This window comes from Panthera uncia, chromosome X, assembly GCF_023721935.1.
Source record: "Panthera uncia isolate 11264 chromosome X, Puncia_PCG_1.0, whole genome shotgun sequence".
Taxonomy (NCBI): domain Eukaryota; kingdom Metazoa; phylum Chordata; class Mammalia; order Carnivora; family Felidae; genus Panthera; species Panthera uncia.
Genome location: NC_064817.1, coordinates 113,604,519 through 113,623,643, shown reverse-complemented (window position 1 = coordinate 113,623,643; position 19,125 = coordinate 113,604,519).

The following is a 19,125-nucleotide window of genomic DNA, read 5'->3' as shown; positions in this document are numbered from 1 at the left end:
TTGCATCGTGTATATCTTTGAAAGCCACAAATCAGTCTTGGAGAGACGATAGGACGTTGTCATAAATAAATAATTTCCAAAATTCTTTGGAGATTCTTCCGAATTCTCTTATTCTTGCCTTGGTTTATTGAATGGGGGCAGTGTGCTTTGATGAAATTCATGTTTTGTATTTTAATTTTTGTTCCAGAATTTGCTTTCTCAGCCTTCCAATTCATGATTCCTGGGAGTGCTGTAGAAAGGAGAGAACCTGTAAGTTCACAATGCTATTGTTCTTCTGTTTGGTGATTTGCTACAATCAAGTATGCATTTTCAGAAAGTTACCCTGCCCCTAAGATAGGGTCAGCATACAGGCTAGATCGACAGTGGTGGGATTTAAACATCACCGTGTAGGAAACTTTTGTACAAATATATCTCTCCCATTGCCAGTTTAAATGAACAAACATCCTGTTTTAAAATGTAACTGCCCCAATGAGATGGATCGCATCTCTAGCCCAGATGTCTCTTCCAAACGCCGAGGCCATGTTTTAATGGCCTATTTAAAATCTCCACGTGGATGCTTATTCTAGCCCATGCCATCATCATTTTTCTCATGTAGTACTGCACCAGCCTCCTAACTACTCTACCCTCTAATTTCTTTCCATGCAGCAGCAGGACTGATCTTTTCAAATTGCAAATCTAATCACATCCCATCATCATCTGTAACCTTCTACAATTAAATAACTTCGCATCATTCTTTGGCGGGGGCGGGGGAGGGGACCTTTATTGTGACCTACAAATGCCTAAGTCCTATGGCTTCCACTTATATCTCTAGCTTCCTTTCCAAATGTGCTCCCCCATGATTTGTCCTCTGGCCACGTTTTCACACCCTTTGGAACACTCTTCCCCTCCCTCTTCATATTCTTTCTTTAGATATCAGCTCAATCGTCACATTCTCAGAAGTTCACCTTCCCCGGGTTCAAGACTAGATCAAGTCTCTTCGTGATATCAGGTCTATCTCTTTGTAATTAGCTTATTAAAATCTCTCTCTCCCTATTAAATTTGAAGCCGTAATGTTGGGAACTGCGTCTGGTTTTGCTTTCTGTTGTATCTCCATAGCCAGGCCCAACGCCTGATACGTAGTAGGCATTCATTATCACATTCAGTGGATGAATGAATGAGGGCTAGTAGAAAGATGCCGACCATTCATTTTGTAATGAGATTTAATGCAGTCTTACTGCTTTCTTTCCAAAACCTAGCTCCAAAATATGGATGTTGAGATGAAGGGGAAGAACATGCTTTAGAAGTATGGGCTTAAACAGGAGATTTGGGGGCAACACTGAGATTGGCAGGAAGGGGCTTTGGATAGTTCCAGGACAGTCTGATAGGTAACACAGAGGCAGAGAAATCCAAAAACACCTTTCACCTTTTTTCAACTCCGTGGAGCCTCGCTTGCTCTGTTACGCCTTGTAGTCTGTGTCCTTTAATAGCTGTAAGCAGTGTTTAAACCATTGAGTAATTTGTTCTTTTATACAAGTTATTGGCCCCAGTCGTCAGTGGGAAAGGAAAGGACGATTCGCTTCGGTCTTAAAATGAAATTTTACAAATGAAAATTCTAGAAACTGAAAGTGTCGTATGAATGTAAATAGAGTCTGGCTGAAGCTCTACGACAGTGGAACTCTAATTTTCCCTGAAGACCAGTCGCTGTTTGCTACAGAGAATTTACATGCATGGGGAGTAAAATGTGCTGTGTCATTGGTGGTGAATCTTCTCAGGAAGCCATCAAGGGAATTAACAATCAAAGACGAAACAGACTAAAGCCAGACCCCTGGTTTCCTGGGTGCTCCTCTTGAAGGCAGTCAGGGTAAGAATGGATTGTGATGGTCAAAACAGGAGGCTGTATTAAGAGAATGTGAAGAGAGTCCTTTTGAATAATAGGATCTTTTCACAACTCATTTTTCTAGTGGTTGTTTTACATTTTTTTTTTTCAGTACTCTACTTTAATCTGTAGCTATTCCTCAGATGGCCGTCGTTATTAGCTAAGAGAAACGGCACGACAGTGTCACTAAGTGGGGATTGTGAAGAATATGATCATCTCAGAACTGAAAGCAAATATGTGCACTGACATTAGCTGAATCATATCACGGTTCTCCTTGAGACGGTAGCATTTATTCTCTCAATTAGGACAAAAATCGACTTAAAGCGTTCAAGTATCCTGGGAGTTCTTGAAGACTGAGTTGTTCTGAAGGTTGGTTACCTTGATGAAGAAGTTGGTAATACATTTGCAACTGACTATAGAAATCTTGCAGAAGAGCAGAAGATTCTAATTAAAATGGAGATGTGAAGTCGAGGTGTAATTATGAAAATTACTCTTATTAAAACATTATACTTTAATGCGGCACCTTTGTAAAGCCTGGTTTTAAATGTTGAAGAGGAAATAATTGCTTTTTATCATTTGAAATATTTTTATTTTTCATTTATTCCTTTACACTGAAATAAATACAGCAATTAGAGACACTTGAAGCTATAACATGATAAAAATATTTCCTGTCTTTAATTTGATACTGAAGCTTAGATCATTTTCAGCCTTTTAAGTAGTGTTTCCCCTTCTAATCCTTATTTATACAAACGTCTAGGTAGAGAAGAGTAGACAAGGATGTCTTGGAAAACTATTATTATCCAGTAGGAGTTGTGAGACATGGCTAGTAATAGAAAAAAGCATTTAATTGTAGGATATCTGTTGATAGGAAGACAGGAGAATAAGGAAATTAATAAAATCATTTACAAAACAGAAATCCCTGAAGTTTAGACTCTGTTCAAGAGTGATTGCATTCCAACTTCGAATCTTATGTTCACTCATTTTACCTTTATTCTAGCTAGGATGCCGTAAGCCAGCAGATTCTTTCTGAATACCAAATATGGCATGAATGAGGTGCTCGCGTGGCACACTTTGGATCGCCAGGGTTAAGCCAAAGGCCTGAGCCCCTCAGGCCAGGATGATAGACCCAGGGTACGTTTACCTAAGTGGAGTTAGAGGCAGGCATAATCATAATAATGTCTTTTAGAAGTTACTTCAGAGGGACGATGCTTTTCGCTAAGAGTGGCTTTCTAGCATGCCGTGGAAACGCGTCGTGGGTGCAATGCAAAGATTCGCGGTTAAATGCCTTCTCACACTCCGCTTGCTCAGCAGTTTCTTATTCCTCTCCACGGCCCCACTTCCTTGTGTGTATAATGTCCCACCTCCTTAGCAAAGACAATCAGCTTGTTTTTGCAGCCTTAGAATCATAATATATATGCCAAGATTAACAAATACAAAGTTTGTTGTAGGTTCTCACCCCTAGACACGTCATTGGTAATTAAGCAGAGCATCCCCTCCCACTGACGCTGGCCATTGTGCTGCAACCTGTTTATACCGCAGCTACTACCTACAGGTACGGCTCACTTCGTGAGATGGAAACCCGTTTGCTACTATGGGTCTCCATCGCTGCTTCGAAACCTCTTGGGTGCCATAGCGCACACGTAGCTAATGAAATGTGTGTATCGCCGTGCTTGTTAGCAGAGGAGGCTGCTCTGACCGTGGGTTTGAGGCTGCGTAGAATGCTCCTGGGATGAAATAACTCACGGCCCGTTTGAGGAACGCTGGTGAAGGTATTTACACAATCTATCAAAAGGTAGGGACCACAGCGGGAGGGTCTGGATCTGACACCAACTCATCTTTATTCTGTACTTGCCTTGAGTTTTAATAGCTGTCAACTGTCTTGAGTAGTCAGAACGAAGTTTATAGCATCAGCAAAAGACTCTTTTCCCAAGCCCTGGATTCGATAGAGATCTTTGCTGCCAACTAATCTGATACCGTTACAGCAAAGCACTCTCATTGTAAACAATGGGTTATCTTTGAGACACCTGCAGATTTTCTGTTAGTGTATAGCCTTGTCTCCTCTGGTGTTAACGATCCCATTATATGGATATTCTTGACTGTAAATTGAAATTAGCTCTTAGACCCATAATCTTCCAAATCTGGCGATCATATATAAATGACATACGGTTATAGCAATATCTACCTTGACATGGGAAAAGTATCCCTTTCGCTTGTTGCCTTCAGGTGGTATACATACTGTGTGGTTTATTAACTCTAATGTGTTGATGCTATCTTAAAAAAATTTTTAAGTTTATTTATTTTTGAGAAAGGGGGAGAGAAAGCATGCACACGCACAAGTGGGGGAGGGGCAGAGAGAAGGAGAGACAGAATCCCAAGCAGGCTCCGTGCCACCAGTGCAGAGCCCCATGCGGGGCAGGAACTCATGAATCAGAGATCATGACCGGAGCCGAGATCAAGAGTTAGATGCCTAACTGACGACACCACCCAGGCGCCGCAGTGCTGTACCATTTTAAACAATCTTTTTCTTTGAAATTCATGCTTTGAATCTGAAACCCAAATTGGTTCACACCTCCAAGTCATTCACATTCCAATTTAATTATTTCCTCCACAGTTTATGTCCTTTATGGTCTAGAAGAGGTCTAAAAAATAACAATCTCATGTATTGCAGATATTTTTTGAATGTATTGATGAGCTGCTTTTTTTAAATTCTCCTTTGTGTTTAGCCTGAGCCCTCCTCTTGAGTCACCCATTGCCTGGAGGAGGTAGAGAGGGTAGTACGGGATTAAGATTATTATAGCAAGAAATCAAAGAGAGTCAATTGTCAGATATTGGTTCCCAAAACTGGGCGCAGTGATCATATGTGGGTATCTTAGCTTCCTCTGTTTGGAATAGAGCGTAAACCTATGCCCCAGACAGAATAGTCTGGGGAAATGGCAAGCATCGTAAAGATGTCCTTAAGTTAGCATGACATTTGAGTAATAAGGTAGCCCATAGGTGTAAAGGTGAGAAACACCTGAGGAAGATGTTCTGAAACTGGATTGAAGGACAAAGGCAAACAGCCAATGACCCCACGTATCCCAGCGTGATACAGAGAAGGTAGCCAAGATTTCTCAAGCCCTTCATGGGTGAGCGAACTGGTGAAGCGAAATTAGCCTGGGATTGATGAAAGGAAGCCGTCAAACGCAGAGATCTCGTGGTCATGGGCTGTGGCAGGGCCTTTGACGTCAGCTCCAAGCGCCCGCGTGGAGGACAAAGACATCGCAGGAATGTCGGCCACAGCACAGGATAGGACCACAGAGGCCACACGGAATTGGAGACCAGCGAAACTCAGAGGACGTCCTGTAGTTCATGGGACCTTTCCCTAATGCCACAAAGTTTGAAATAAAGAGAGTATGGCAGGCCCCCTGAGAGAGAGCAGGGTAAAAAGATCCTAATGTTGGATTAAAGTCCAGGGTGTGGGGTCTACTGAAACAAACTACCAAACAACAAAACAAAACAAAAGCTTTTTTCAACTCGAAGAACACAGGTACTAAGTGACATAAGTCAGAAGAAAGATAACTACGGTATGATTTCACTTATATGTAGAATATATGTGGAATCTGAAAAACAGAAGAAGAAACAAAACAAAGAGATTTGTAGATACAGGAAACAAGCTGTTAGTTATCAGAGAGGGGAGGGTTTGGGGGGCACTGAAATAGGTGAAGGGGATGAAGAGATACAAACTGCCAGTTATAAAATAAATAAATCATGGAGATGAGGAGTGTAACCTAGAGAATAGAGTCCGTAATGTTGAAATAACTTTGTATGGTGACCGATGGTGACTACCTTTATCACGGCGACTGTTTCATAATGTATGTCAATGTCGAATCACTATGTTGTATGCCTGAAGTTAACACAATATTGTATGTAAACTTCAACTAATAAAAAGTTTGATTGGGGCGCCTGAGTGGCTCAGTCGGTTGAGCTGAGCGTCCGACTTCGGCTCAGGTCATGATCTCACGGTTCGTGGGTTCGAGCCCCCTCGCCACCCCGTTGGGCTCTGTGCTGACAGCTCGGACCCTGGAACTTGCTTCTGATTCTGTGTCTTCCTGTCTCTCTGCCCCTCTGCCCCTCCCCTGCACATGCTCGCTCTCTCTCTCTCTCTAAAAATAAGCATTAAAAAATTCTTTTAAAAAAAAGGTTGATTGAGGTGTAACTTACATCCCATCAGATTTATTCATTTTTAGGTATATGATTCAACTATATTTAGTAACATTAACAGCTGTGCAACCACCACCAATTCCACTGCGATGAAGGGTCAGATGGGGGAGAGAAGTTGACAATTACAAAGTAACTAAAAGGAGATTTTTTTAATTAAACGTTACTCAGTTTTAGAACATTTCAATCACTTCTTTATATATATACATATGTATATGTATATATCTAGTGATGTATGGTTCATGTATTTATATAGACTACGTGTCTGTATAACATACATACATATAGCTATATGTATGTAGTTGTTTCTACTATAGACTTATACATAAGAACACATTAACTACACGTGTCATGATGCTCTTCAAGAACGGTGTTCTGTCATTCATTATTTTATGAAGTAATTTCATCAGTCATGCCCTTGATGATTTTTACATTGCGAGATACCGAGAGCACAAAGTAGAATAAATTGTCTCTCCCTTTAAGGATTTCAGGGCCTAGATATGATAGACGTGTATCCTAGAATAATTTTCTCTTTGTTTCTCCCTACGACCCTATAAGATGAGCCACGTATTATCACTATTCTCATCGTATAGTTGAAGACTGTAGGCTACAGCTGTCGCAATAGCAAACACAGTGGGAGGAAAACCAGAAATAAGATAACGTTAGGTTAGTTTTTTTATTTTAAGTGCTTAAAAAATACTTCCTTTTGGTCGTAAGGACAGTAGATCGTCTCCACTAAATGTTATTCAGTCCTTTATAAATTATATGGAGGCATGCGTTTTTTTTTTTTTTCTTTTTGTAGACTTTGTGATTATGGTTCCACCCACAAGAATTTATTGACTGCCCGCTCTGTCCCAAATGCTGCGCTAGGCACTGTGGGACCTTCAGGATTAGATCCGTTGCCATTGTCAGTCCACAGTGAGTGATGTTCCAGAATTTGGCCTCCTTCCTGATGAGAAAGGTTGTTCGGAAATTTTCCAACCCGTTGTAAGCAAATGTGGGTGAATATAAAAAATTGACTTAGTCTGAGATAAGGCTGTGTGCAAATTCCACCTTGGCCACATTCCAGTTTGTGAAATTCAGCAATTTGCTTTGTCTGGGTCTATTTTCTTACCTTTGCCGTGGGAATGCCAATGCCTATCTAATGGTGTTGAAAATTAAGTGTGTAATTAAATGAAAGTGCCCTTTATGGTACCTGCCTCATAGGAAGATTGTTTCCTTTATATTATTAAGTTTTCATTTAAATTCCAGTTAGCTAACATACAGTGTGGTATTAGTTTCAGGTGTACAATAGATGTAGCAAGTGAACAATTCCATACACTGCCCGCTGCTCATCATGACAAGTGATCCCCATCACCTATTTCACCCAGCCCTCCTCTCAACTCCCCTCGGTTCTTTCAGTTATTTTTTTTCAATGTTTATTTATTTTTGAGAGAGAGAGAGAGAAACGCAAGCCGAGGAGGCGCAGAGGGACAGGGGGGGACAGAGGATCTGAACTGGGCTCCCGGCTGACAGCACAGAGGCTGGAACTCACGAACTGCGAGATCATGACCCCAGCCGAAGTCGGCCGCTCAACCAACTGAGCCATCCAGGTCTGAAGCAGGTTCCAGCCTCTAAGAGTTCAGCACAGAGGCCGATGCGGGTCTCGAACTCACAAACCAGGAGACCGTGACCTGAGCTGAAGTGGGATGTCCAACTGACTGAGCCACCCAGGCGCCCCTGAACCCCTTGATTCTTAACTAGAGTCGCACAAGGCTAGAGGGAACATTTCCCTGCTGGCCTCTGTCGTTTTAACGTTACAAACGGGGCTGTCCGAAACAGGGAAGCCTCTGTGTTGTTTCCAGCTGAAAGGCAGAGATCAGGGCTGTCGCAGGCCTTAAATGAGTCCCAGTCCCTGACTGGCTCAGCCCTTCAAGGTCTTCCTCATGTCATGCCTCCCCAAACTCTTAACAGAAGGGAAAGCTGAGGTCGTTTGTTGTTACGGTTGTTTTGTCCTATTTTAAGTGGAGTTTAAAAAAAAAAGAAGAAGAAGAAGACGCGATGCTGCTGAAGGCACAGAAAACGATGTAGCAAAGCTCCGGACAGTCAGGAATGGGGACTGCTCGCGTCTTGTCCCATGAGGGGTGTTGCTGATCTGCTCTGGGTGTCGGGACTCTGCTGGCAAAGTAGACTGTGTCCACATCAGAGCATCGCCTGCCCTGATCAGAGCCAAGGGTGGCCTTTCAGAGGGCTTTCAGTTCCTGTGTCAGCAATGCTGTAAACTCAGCCTTTAAAGTACAGATAGTCCTAGTGCCCTAACGGTTCCTGCTCTTAATTGCTAATTATGCAATCTGTGTAAATGCTAGAAATGTGACTCTTTCGCTTCTGCAAATGTCTTTGCAGCTGCCTGTACGTTCAAATTAAAGCCCATTGCAGCTGTCATGGAAACAGTTGTATGGGATTCCCTGGAAGGACAAATTCCAGTCCGATTGCTGCCTGGAAGTCTCTCCCTCCACTACCCCAAAGTCCGTTACTTTGCGGTTGCTTGCTTCCTCTACAGCCTGCTTCCTCATGCTGGATGAAGGGGAAAATTGCCATTTTGCTGTTCCTTGCTCACTTAAATGTGAGTTGCACAAGCCTTTTTTTAATTTCATCTCCTCTCAGGAAACGTTTTAAAATATCTAGCTCCTTTTTTCCCTTGGCATCCGTCCATGAAAGTATATTTAGCTCTTTGTAATTCATTGCCCATGCAGACTGTGAGATATTTTTTTCTTGCAGCATCTCATTTCGCTGAGGGCAAATCTGCTTTCAGATCTCTGATATATTAATGTGATCAAAATTAGGCCTGTCAAGCACCTCAAATAACCCAGATGTCAGTGGGAGTTACCATGCCATTGGGCGCGTGACAAAGTGACTTGAACCCTTATGACACAGCCAGCGTCTTTTCCAAGATTTTTGCCAGTTCATGGAGAACTTGGGTTTTCATGGGCACCCTTGACGTTGGAGTCCTGTTTCTGGGAGTCCCTTGTCTGTTCCCTCGCAGTATCCACTCAGATGTGAAACACAGCCTCTTTCTTGATTTCCATCAAACGTGCCATAAACCCTTGGAAAATGTAGTAGACTTTATTCAAAATTTGGGAATCATCGAGATATGGAGGAGGACTTTGCATTCGTAGAGTGCCAACGGTTTCGAGTTCAACATTAGCTATCCCTATTCTAAAAATATGCATCAGCCGCCCATCTCTGGAGTGTTCCCACAGACACTTTCATCCCGTGTAGTCTCTACCCTCACGCTGCCATCATGGCTGCTTTCTGTCTTCCTCCTCCCACGTCTCTTCACAGCCTCAATCCAGAACTGTACTGAGAGCTCCAAATTCCTCACCTTCTGTTATGCAGATTTATTTGGCTCCTGTTAGCCCGGATTCTCAAGCATGCATATCCAAACCCTGCAAAAATACTCAGAAGTATAAAATGTGTTTCCATTAGGCAGGCACCATCTTCCCGGGAGGGAATCTGTAGTTCTAAAGAATTGTGTTTCCTTGGCGGTCACACTCGCATCAAGTCTTTGTCATGACCCGTCTTCTTCATTCAGCAAATATTTCCTTAATGCCTACTATGTAGCAAGCTTCCCGTAAGCACTCGCTTCTGGGAGAAATTTGCAGCTGTGACACGAGGCCGTGGAATGTAGTGGAGGAAAGCCTTGGAACAGAGGAACCTGATTCTGGTTCTGATTCATTCATCCCTCCACTTATTCATTCCAAACATGTTTGTTGCAGCGTAACTCTGGGTCAGCAGTATATTAAGTACAGGGGGCACTGAAATTATCTAGACTCCAGCTCCCTAACTTAAGGCAGTGGGGGAGACCAGCCTTGTGGATAGTGAGTCGTAGCATAGTCTTGTAAGTGTGAAAGCATAAAAGAGGCTCTGCCACTTAATACCCGTGTGACTTTGGGCAAGTCTCTAGGCCTCCGTTTCTCCATCTTGAACTGAGGGTACTAAGAGTACGTGTTTCCAGTGTTGGTCCTGACGATTAAATGAGGTGAAGCACATAGAAACGGAGGCCCAACAAGGCAAAGTGACTCGCTCGGGTCACTTGCTTACTAGGTGTCAGGTATAAACAAAACGTGGTGAGGGCAGAGGGAAGGGCATGCAATGAAGGACAGCATCGCTCTAGAGACAGCATCTAAAAATGAGATTCGGCTGATAAATAGGAGTTTGGTGGCAGATGAACCAGAGAATGATGGCCCAGTAGGCTTTTGTGCTGAGAATGTGAAATGTAATGGAGAGAATGCAGGTAGTCTATCTTCTTTAACAAAAAAAGCCCCCAACTTGCAGTGGCTTTTTTCACACAGCTTGCTCCCTCATTTTCAAGTCCAGATGGGACTCCACTATATTACACGGCCTCGTGTCATGGCGGCAAGTTTATCCCGGAAGCAAGTGTGGGAAGCTTTAAGGCCGCGGGAGTGGCACACATCACTTCTAACCGTATTTTACTAACCGGAACGTACTCATGTGACCCCATGTAACTCCCAGAGAGGCTGAGAAATGTACTTAGCCTCCCAGAAGGAAACATACGGAGCGTTTGATGAGCACCTAATACTGTCTTTGCCACGCTTACTCTTTTCTGTGTTAACCTTTCCAAGCTTCGGTTTCATCAGGTGTAGAATGAGGAGAGGCAAAGCCATCCCGGCGTTGTGAGGGTTGAAACATTGTCTGTGAAGGTCCTTTTGAAACACCTGTCACATGTTCGGTGATGATTGTTACATAAGGGAAGCTGGACAGAACAAAATGGATCGTGTTATTTCTGAAGCAATTCCAAGGTGCACTTTATATGACTTGGCCCATCGAACAGTGCCTGGAAGATGAAAAAGTAGCATCGAAATACTGTCAGAATCTAAGCCACTGAAGCCCACGTGTATGTTGGATGGTGGAGAGGAATGATAGGTAGCGTTTGTGGCCAGTCCTTCCTAGTCGGGACCATTTTCTGCCAGCTTTTGGCAGGAGAGAAGAGCGTTTGAGAGCGGGCTTCCCGGGAAAAGCCAAAAGACAATGTCAGTGGCGAGGGGTGACGTGGGAGGCCTATCTATGGTTCCCACCACAACAAATATACCAACTAAGCAAAAACAGCAAAACGTCGAGAGGTCTACACATTATCCTGCCTGTCTTGCACTCAGATTTTAAGCCCTGAGCATTCCCTGTACAGAAATTCTGGAACATCCCCGTGAGGGGCACTGATCGAAGGGAGATGCGTGCAATCCGATTCTGAACTGAGGAGCCTGACTTACAGACGAAGTGAAGTCAAATGTGTATTTGTCTTCTTTCTTGTCAGAGCTCATGTTTTGTCTTGACCGATGGAGAATTCTACTAAAATTAAAGGTTTCTCACATCGAATCCATTGACAGAAATCAGAGTGACAGAGGGAGTCTATTCAGCGGGGGATTCACCATAACTGTGGTGAATACTTACTTTCTCGGTCAAAACGGACGGCTCGGTTTCATTTTTTGTTAACACTCAACGTGTCGTCCTCTTAGTCGGAAACTCTTGCGGCCCCGGATGAATTAAATCGAGATTGAGCGCACAGTTTCTTTGCAAACAATAAAATTGTTATTTTAGCAGTTATTAAACTTTTGAAGTCAATACGCTCTTGTCAGGATTATTTACCATCGGTCAGGAAATAACCTAATGAATCATGCTCAACGACACTCGATTTTTGGCTCAAACAAGAGCACTTGATGGCAGCCCCAGCTATGCAAATTTATGTTAAATGCTTCCTTTCAATGTTTTAATATTTGCTGTTAATAAAGAAAATTATGAATCTGAACCCACTCTGTTTGAGCTCTGAACATTTTGACTTTGTGAGTTTGAAAACAGCTTCAGGTTAAAGTTGTGATAAGATTCCGTCTGTGCCCCTTGGGATATTATAAATGCCTCTGGTGGAGCACGACACAGTTAGGCCAAGGGTGCAAAGACACACATCTGGATCATACCGGCCAGAAGTTCCTAGTTCTCCGGTTAAACCTCGGTCTGGATCGTCCCCCTTTTCCTTACACATATGTCCGAAGTAAGCTCCCCGGGCATCTGAAAGGAACTGGGGTGCTTCATGTTTTTTCCCTTTAAAGCTCTGAATTGTTTCCACTCGTGTGCTTTCTAAGCCTTCTCAGATTATATTTTTCCCATTGATCGTAGAATAGGTAGCACTTTCTAACTTGCAGTTTTCATTTTGTCTCCAATACCAGTACTGTGCTCTGTATGAGCAGCCATTGTTTAGATAATTCTGTTGTATTCACTGATGTACATATATGCCTTCGCACATTTTCAACTCTCAACAAATGGCTTTTGAATGGAATTCCCATAGCTAATTAAGTACATCATCTGTTATAATCAGTAACCCGTTTCTCTGTGAAGTGAAGTGAACGATGCAAATTGGGGGAGGAAGCCACTGTTTTTTAAGGGCCTGCTAAGTTGCGGGATATATAGAAATGATGGATTGCGGTGTAGGGGATGTGCTAGAACGATCCACTCCCCCAAAGGTAGAGAAAGGTTAGAGGAGTGAAGATACGTTGTTTGTGAGTGGCCCTTCAGCATATATGGCACCTTACCTTACTACCAGGTGGTACTTTTGTGTTATTTTTCTTAAAGAGAGCCTCCTCTCCAAATATGTTCGTTTTGAGTCCCACAAAACCTGAATCCCTCCCTGGTGAATGATTAGCCCCATTTGACAAACGAGAAAGACGGAAAGGTTGTGAATTCCAGAGCAGTAGAATATACTGCGAAGAAAATGGAAACAGCACACTGGTCCAGAGCTTCTTGGATTATTTGGTTCAGAGTAAAATTTAATCTGGAACCGTATCATGTTGCAGCTGTTTGTCATTGGGACAGTGTGATCTGTTTATTTGGAAAATATATTTGGAAAAATTAAGGGTTTGTTTAGCTGTCAAAATTATTTAAACAATGTGATATGTGCAGAAGAATTATAAAAATCTTAACATGTCCTGTGGCTTTTTAGCAAATGTGTTTCATTCTTTTACTATACATGGGAAACGCAGACACAAAATTTTCCCGGGTGCCTTGGGAATTTCATTGTTATATTTACATACGTATGAATATTTTTTAAAGAAAATAAGGTCAGTTTCAACTTAAGCAAACCACCGAACCCAAAACACTTCTGTGAGAATTTTGAAGAATTAATTTTCTCTAGACCATTTTCATTCCACTTTTGATTTCCTAGCTTAGACTTTTGAAGACATTTCGGAAAGTACTTTTTTTTTAACAAAAAGCAAAATTCACCATGTCTGTATTAAAAGATACAGTGAAGAGTAGAAGTATGGTTGAAAAAGTACAAATAAGAGACTTTGGAGTTAATTACTAAATGCCACTCCATGGAATATAGACAGGGATTCATCGTGCTTGTGAGTATTGGCTTGCCGTTCCATTGAACAGAATTTACTTCTTTCATTTTTTTTCTGCCCTAATATTGCTTAAAGAAGATATCTAGAGGGGCCCCTGGGAGGCTCAGTCAGTTGACTGTCCGACTTTGGCTCAGGTCACGTTCTCACGGTTCATGGGTTCGGGCCCCACGTCGGGCTCTGTGCTGACAGCTCAGAGCCTGGAGCGTGCTTCGGATTCTTTGTCTCCCTCTCTGTCTGCCCCTCCCCCACCCATTCTCTCTCTCTCTCTCTCTCTCTCTCAAAAATAAATAAACATTAAAAAAATTTTTTAAAAAGAGAAAGCTGTTGATGTTAGTAATGAAAAAACAAAACATAGATGGCTTATTGTCACAAAATTTCTAAAATGGTGGTGTAGCTAAGTGTGCCTTATACAAGGACACAGAAAGCCTGTAGTTGAGATCAGATCTGGAACCCTCCATATCCTTGGACATGTCATGTTGCCTTTTCAACTTTTCATTTTTTCATCTATAAACGTTGGTATATATTACTCCTATCCTGCTTATCTCCAAAGCTTTTGTTCATATCAAATGAATAATGGAAATGAACGACACATGCAAATGTGAATTCATAATGATGTGGCTCCAGATGATTCAAGAATATTTTTCCAGTTTTATTGAGAAACAATTGACATGCATCACTGTCTAAGTTTAAGGCGTTCAGCACGATGGTTTGATTTACGGATATTATGAAATGATTACAATAGGCTAACATCCATCTTTTCATATAGATGCAATGAAAAAGGAAAAAAAAGGAAGAGAAATTTCTCTTTGTGATGAGAATTCTTTGGATTTACTCTTCTAACAATTTTTCTATATATCATGCTGCAGTGTTAGCTATAGTCTTCATGTTGTATGTTACATTCCTAGAACTTCTTTATCTTCTAACTGGAAGTTTGTATACTTTGGCCACCTTCCTCCAATTCCTTTGCCTGTGTTAGCTACAAGTCTGATTTCTTTTTCTATGTTTTTTTAAGAGTCCGTGTATAGGTGAGATCATCTAGTATTTGTCTGACTTATCTCACTTAGCATAATGCCTTCAAGTTCTACCTATGTCGTCAAAAATGGTAGGATTTCCTCATTTTTTATGGCTGAATAATATTTCATTGTGTGTATGTATCTACATGTGTGCATGTGTGGATGTATGACAACAACTTTATCCATTTATCCACTGGTGGATACTTAGATTGTTTTTATTCGAGAATATTTTGTTATCATGCATATTTGCACATTTCATCTATGCTCTCTAACTGAAAATGTTATCCAGCAATTTCGTTATATTTACCCATTTTGTATAGATACTTGGTCCTACCAAAGTGGGTCATCGTCAAAGGAGTTTTATAACCAGTGAAGTTGAGTATATTAATTGTAAAACAAGTAGTTTTATTAAAAATGCTTTGAGGTTGGATTGGGAGCTCCTCAGGAGCAAAGATTCATGTATATGTAATACGTATCAATACATACATAAATACAAACATATGTATATATATGCATATATATAATGTAATATTATATATAAAATAATAATATATATAATATTTTATATATAGGTATATGTGTGTGGGTTACCTACACACCACTAAATACTTGGAGAAATCCTAGTAATAAGAGTAGTTTAGTAAATGTTCAATGTTCATTTTAAACAGGAAACTTGTTCATGTGACACATGGTACTTACACCCTGTTATTTTTGCCAAAATGGCCTATAGGCCCTGATATATTTCACCCAAAGGAGCTTTTCTCACATCCTTTACATATCTCCCGTTTCGGCCATATCCAACCATCTCCGAACAATCTCTCTAAATGTTGACATTTGTTCTGTGAAGATCCGCACTGTTTTCTGGTTACAGGGATGTGCGTAACTATTTTATTATGGAAATGAATATAGGGCACAGAAATCCTGGTACTTCTATTTAGCAAAAGCACAGAAAGAAGCCTTTTTAGGTTTTGTCAGTAACCACAGTGCCTATAAATAACGCGAGGAAGAAGGGAAGGACGGGAGAGGGAGGGATGAAGGAAGGAAGGGAGGGAGGGAGGGAGGAAGGAAAGGGAAAACTACAGAGATATGGAGAGACATCCCATGACATGATAGAAATTTAAGCAGTGCTCCCTCTCTCAACCTTGTATATTAGTCCAAAGAGTTATCAGTGTGGATTCAGAGAACTTCTTATCTAGAAATTAATCTCGGTTAATTGCTAAATCCAGCCAAGAAGAGAGTGGGTTAATAATTTATAATTCATCATCAAGACAAGCCTTTACTACTTATAAATTATTTAAAGCTATTGACTTGTTTGCCTGTTTATTTAATCAATTCAATTCTTATAAAGTCTGCTTAAAACTTACTCAGCCAATTGATACTTAATCATTTGCTATCTTTAGTTTGAGTTGAAGGAAGAGATTGTTAGTGAGACGTTTTCATTCATTCAACAAATATTTTTTAAGTGTCTTTATTTTGAGAGAGAGAGAGAGAGAGAGAGAGAGAGAGAGAAAGAGAGCGTGCACAGGGAAGGGGCAGAGAGAGAGGAAGAGGGAGAGCCAAGCAGGGCTGCACTGTCAGTGCAGAGCCTGACATGGGGCTTGGGCTCACGAACCATGAGATCATGACCTGAGCCGAAACCAAGTGTCGAAGGCTTAACCAACTGAGCCACCCAGGAGCTCCTCATTCAACAAATATTTTTGAGCATGTATACTTATGGTTGCTAAGCATACAGGAGAGGAACAAAATGGAAAAACTATCCCTGTCCTAATGGAAGGTGTTTACTAGTAGGAAAGGTAGACCAAATGGAAAAATAAAATGTTTAAAATGTCATACGAAGAGGGGTACGTGAGTATCTCAGTCAGCTAAGCATCTGACTTCGGCTCAGGTCATGATCTCGCGGTTTGTGAGTTCGGGCCCCGCATTGGGCTCTGTGCTGACAGCCTGGAGCCTGAAGCCCGCTTCGAATTCTGTGTCTCCCTCTCTCTGCCATTCCCTTGCTCATACTCTGTTTCTCTCTGTCTCTCAAAAATAAATAAATGTTAAAAATAAAATTTAAAAATAAAAAAAAAAATGTCATATGAAGATAAATGTTACAGGCACAAATAAAGCAAAAGAGACAGGGAATCTGTGGCATGGGGCTGATCCTATTTCAAGTAGGATGGACAGAGAAAGATTCTTTGATATGATATCTGAGCAGACACTTGAGGGAAGTGAGGCATTGACACATGCAAATGTCTCAGGTTAGAATGTCCCAGGTGGAGGGAACAGCAAAAGAACTAAGGCCTCACTCAAGGGACGGTGCTTGGAATATTGAAGGGAAGGAAGGAGGCCAGTCTGGCTGGAGCTCAGTGAGTGAGGGGGAGGAGATAGGACACAAAGTTGGGGAGGTAGCAAGGAACCAGTCATATAGGCCACTGGAAGGACTTTGTCTCTTACTGCGTGTCATGGGAAACCATCAGAGGGTATGCAGCCAAGGAGTGACGGGATCTTACTTTTTAATGAAATGGTTGCGAGGGCTTCATTCAAGAGAGGCTAAAGGGAGACAAGGTTTGACGTAGGGAGACGAGTGAAGGGGCTCTAGCAAGACATGATGCCTCGGACCAGTATGATGGCTGCAGACGTAATGAAAAAATGTGTGTCCAATAACTCGGAGGTTTTTGCCCTAGAGAAATGGAAACGGTACTTGCCACTTACTGAGCTATGTCAGATTTCAAGAGGAGCAATTTTTTGGCATGTTCGGGTGAGGATGGAAACTAGAAATTGGTGGCAGTCGTGTGAACTTTCCAATGTCTGACATTTTCCGCGCAGTCTCTATTAACCTTACTATAAAGCCTGTGATACTGAACATTAACTTTCTATTAACCTTAGGAGGCCTCAAAACATTAATTCTTCATAATAATATTAAGTGTTTACGCCGAAGTATTTTGGGACCAAATCTCTTCGTTTTTATTTTACTGCTTTGCACATAGAACTTCAAAGACTACACTTCCTTTAACCTTGGCAGTAATCGTAGGGACTCGCTTAATTTTGAAATGGTATAAAACGCTCAAGCTTCACACGAGTGTTTGTGATATTCTTTTTTGGAACTATATTTACCTTTGCAGTTTTAATTTCCGTAGTTATCTCAGGATAGAGACATCACAATCACCCCCTGATAGTCACAGGCATTTACCACCAGTTTCCTAGCACTGGGCGCCAGATGCAACCTCTGAAACCTTGGACCTGCTTTCCGGGGAGACCCACTGACGGTGAATTTTCCTACAGGAATTATTTCAAAAGTTCTGGGCTGCCAAAAACGGTCTAATAAACTTATAGAACAGTCTACCTCCTTGGGCTACCAAAAATGGTCTAATAAACTTATAGAACAGCCTACCTCCTTGGCCGTCATATTAATTTCATACATACTTAAATCCCCAAGTTGCAAAAACACAAGTGATAGAGACTAACGTAATGAAACTAGCCCTTGCTAAGCAAACAAATGGGAAAGCAGAGCCTAATTCATTGTCTCTCCAAGAGGGTGATCGGAATGCTTATCACGTCTTATGTTTGTGCTGCAGCTTTCTTATCTCCAGGTGATTTTCCATTCCTCCTGTCATTCTACCGCAGTCTGTCTCAGTGAACTAAATTCAGAAGGTTGTCACCAACAGTTAACCCTTTTTGAAATAGCAAGGCAAGGGGGAAGAATAGCAGCAAAGAAACATAGTTGGTATGTCCATGCACACACAAGACCCTGCGTTGGAATCCATGCTGTTACAGGTGGTGGTAACCATCCCCAGTGTTCAGAGCTATCAGTGACTCATAGTTATTAGGTTAATGAACAGAAATGCCAAAATAAACAAGCAGTGTGGTGGAGTGGCTCATATTTCTAGCTCTGAAATCCAGTACTCGTCACTTAACTTTCTCTGTGACCTTGGGTAAATTACTTAATCTCTCGGAGTCTCGGTTTCTTCCCCTGTAAAATGGGGATATCACAGGATAGCTCGTAGGACTACTGTTTGAATCATGTGAGGTAATGCATGTGCCTCCTTTTATATGTAACTGGTTTCGGAGTTAGATCTCTGTAGGGGTAGATCTGATTATCTGGGTGCGAGGAGGACCATGGTTGGCTGCTCTTGCCGGTAAGTCGGGAACACAGCAGAAGCTGTAGCCGAATATGCAATAGTCTGGTAAAGACTCAATATCGAGCTTGTAATAGCCTTTGTATTATACATAACTCAGGAATCCTTCAGCAGAAGAAGGGGTTATGCTCATGAAAATGAGCAAACGGGCGCCTGGGTGGCTCAATCGGTTGGCGTCCGACTTCAGCTCAGGTCATGATCTCGTAGTTCGTGACTTCGAGCCCCGCATCGGGCTCTGTGCTGACAGCTCGGGGCCTGGAGCCTGCTTCGGATTCTGTGTCTCCCTCTCCCTCTGTTCCTCCCCCACTCGCTCTCTGTCTCTCTCTCTCTCTCAAAAATAAATAAAGATTCAAAAAATTGAAAAAAAGAAAAATGAGAAATACAAGGAAACCAGTTTTCTAGGGGAAAAATGAAAAGATACACTTTCTATTGTGTCTGTTTTGTTTGCAGTGCATGTGGCGGTCAAACAACGTGGGCATGGCCACGTATCAACGTAACATAAACATTAGAATAAGAATTATGTGTAGAAATTATCAAACCTCTTATATTTCAGG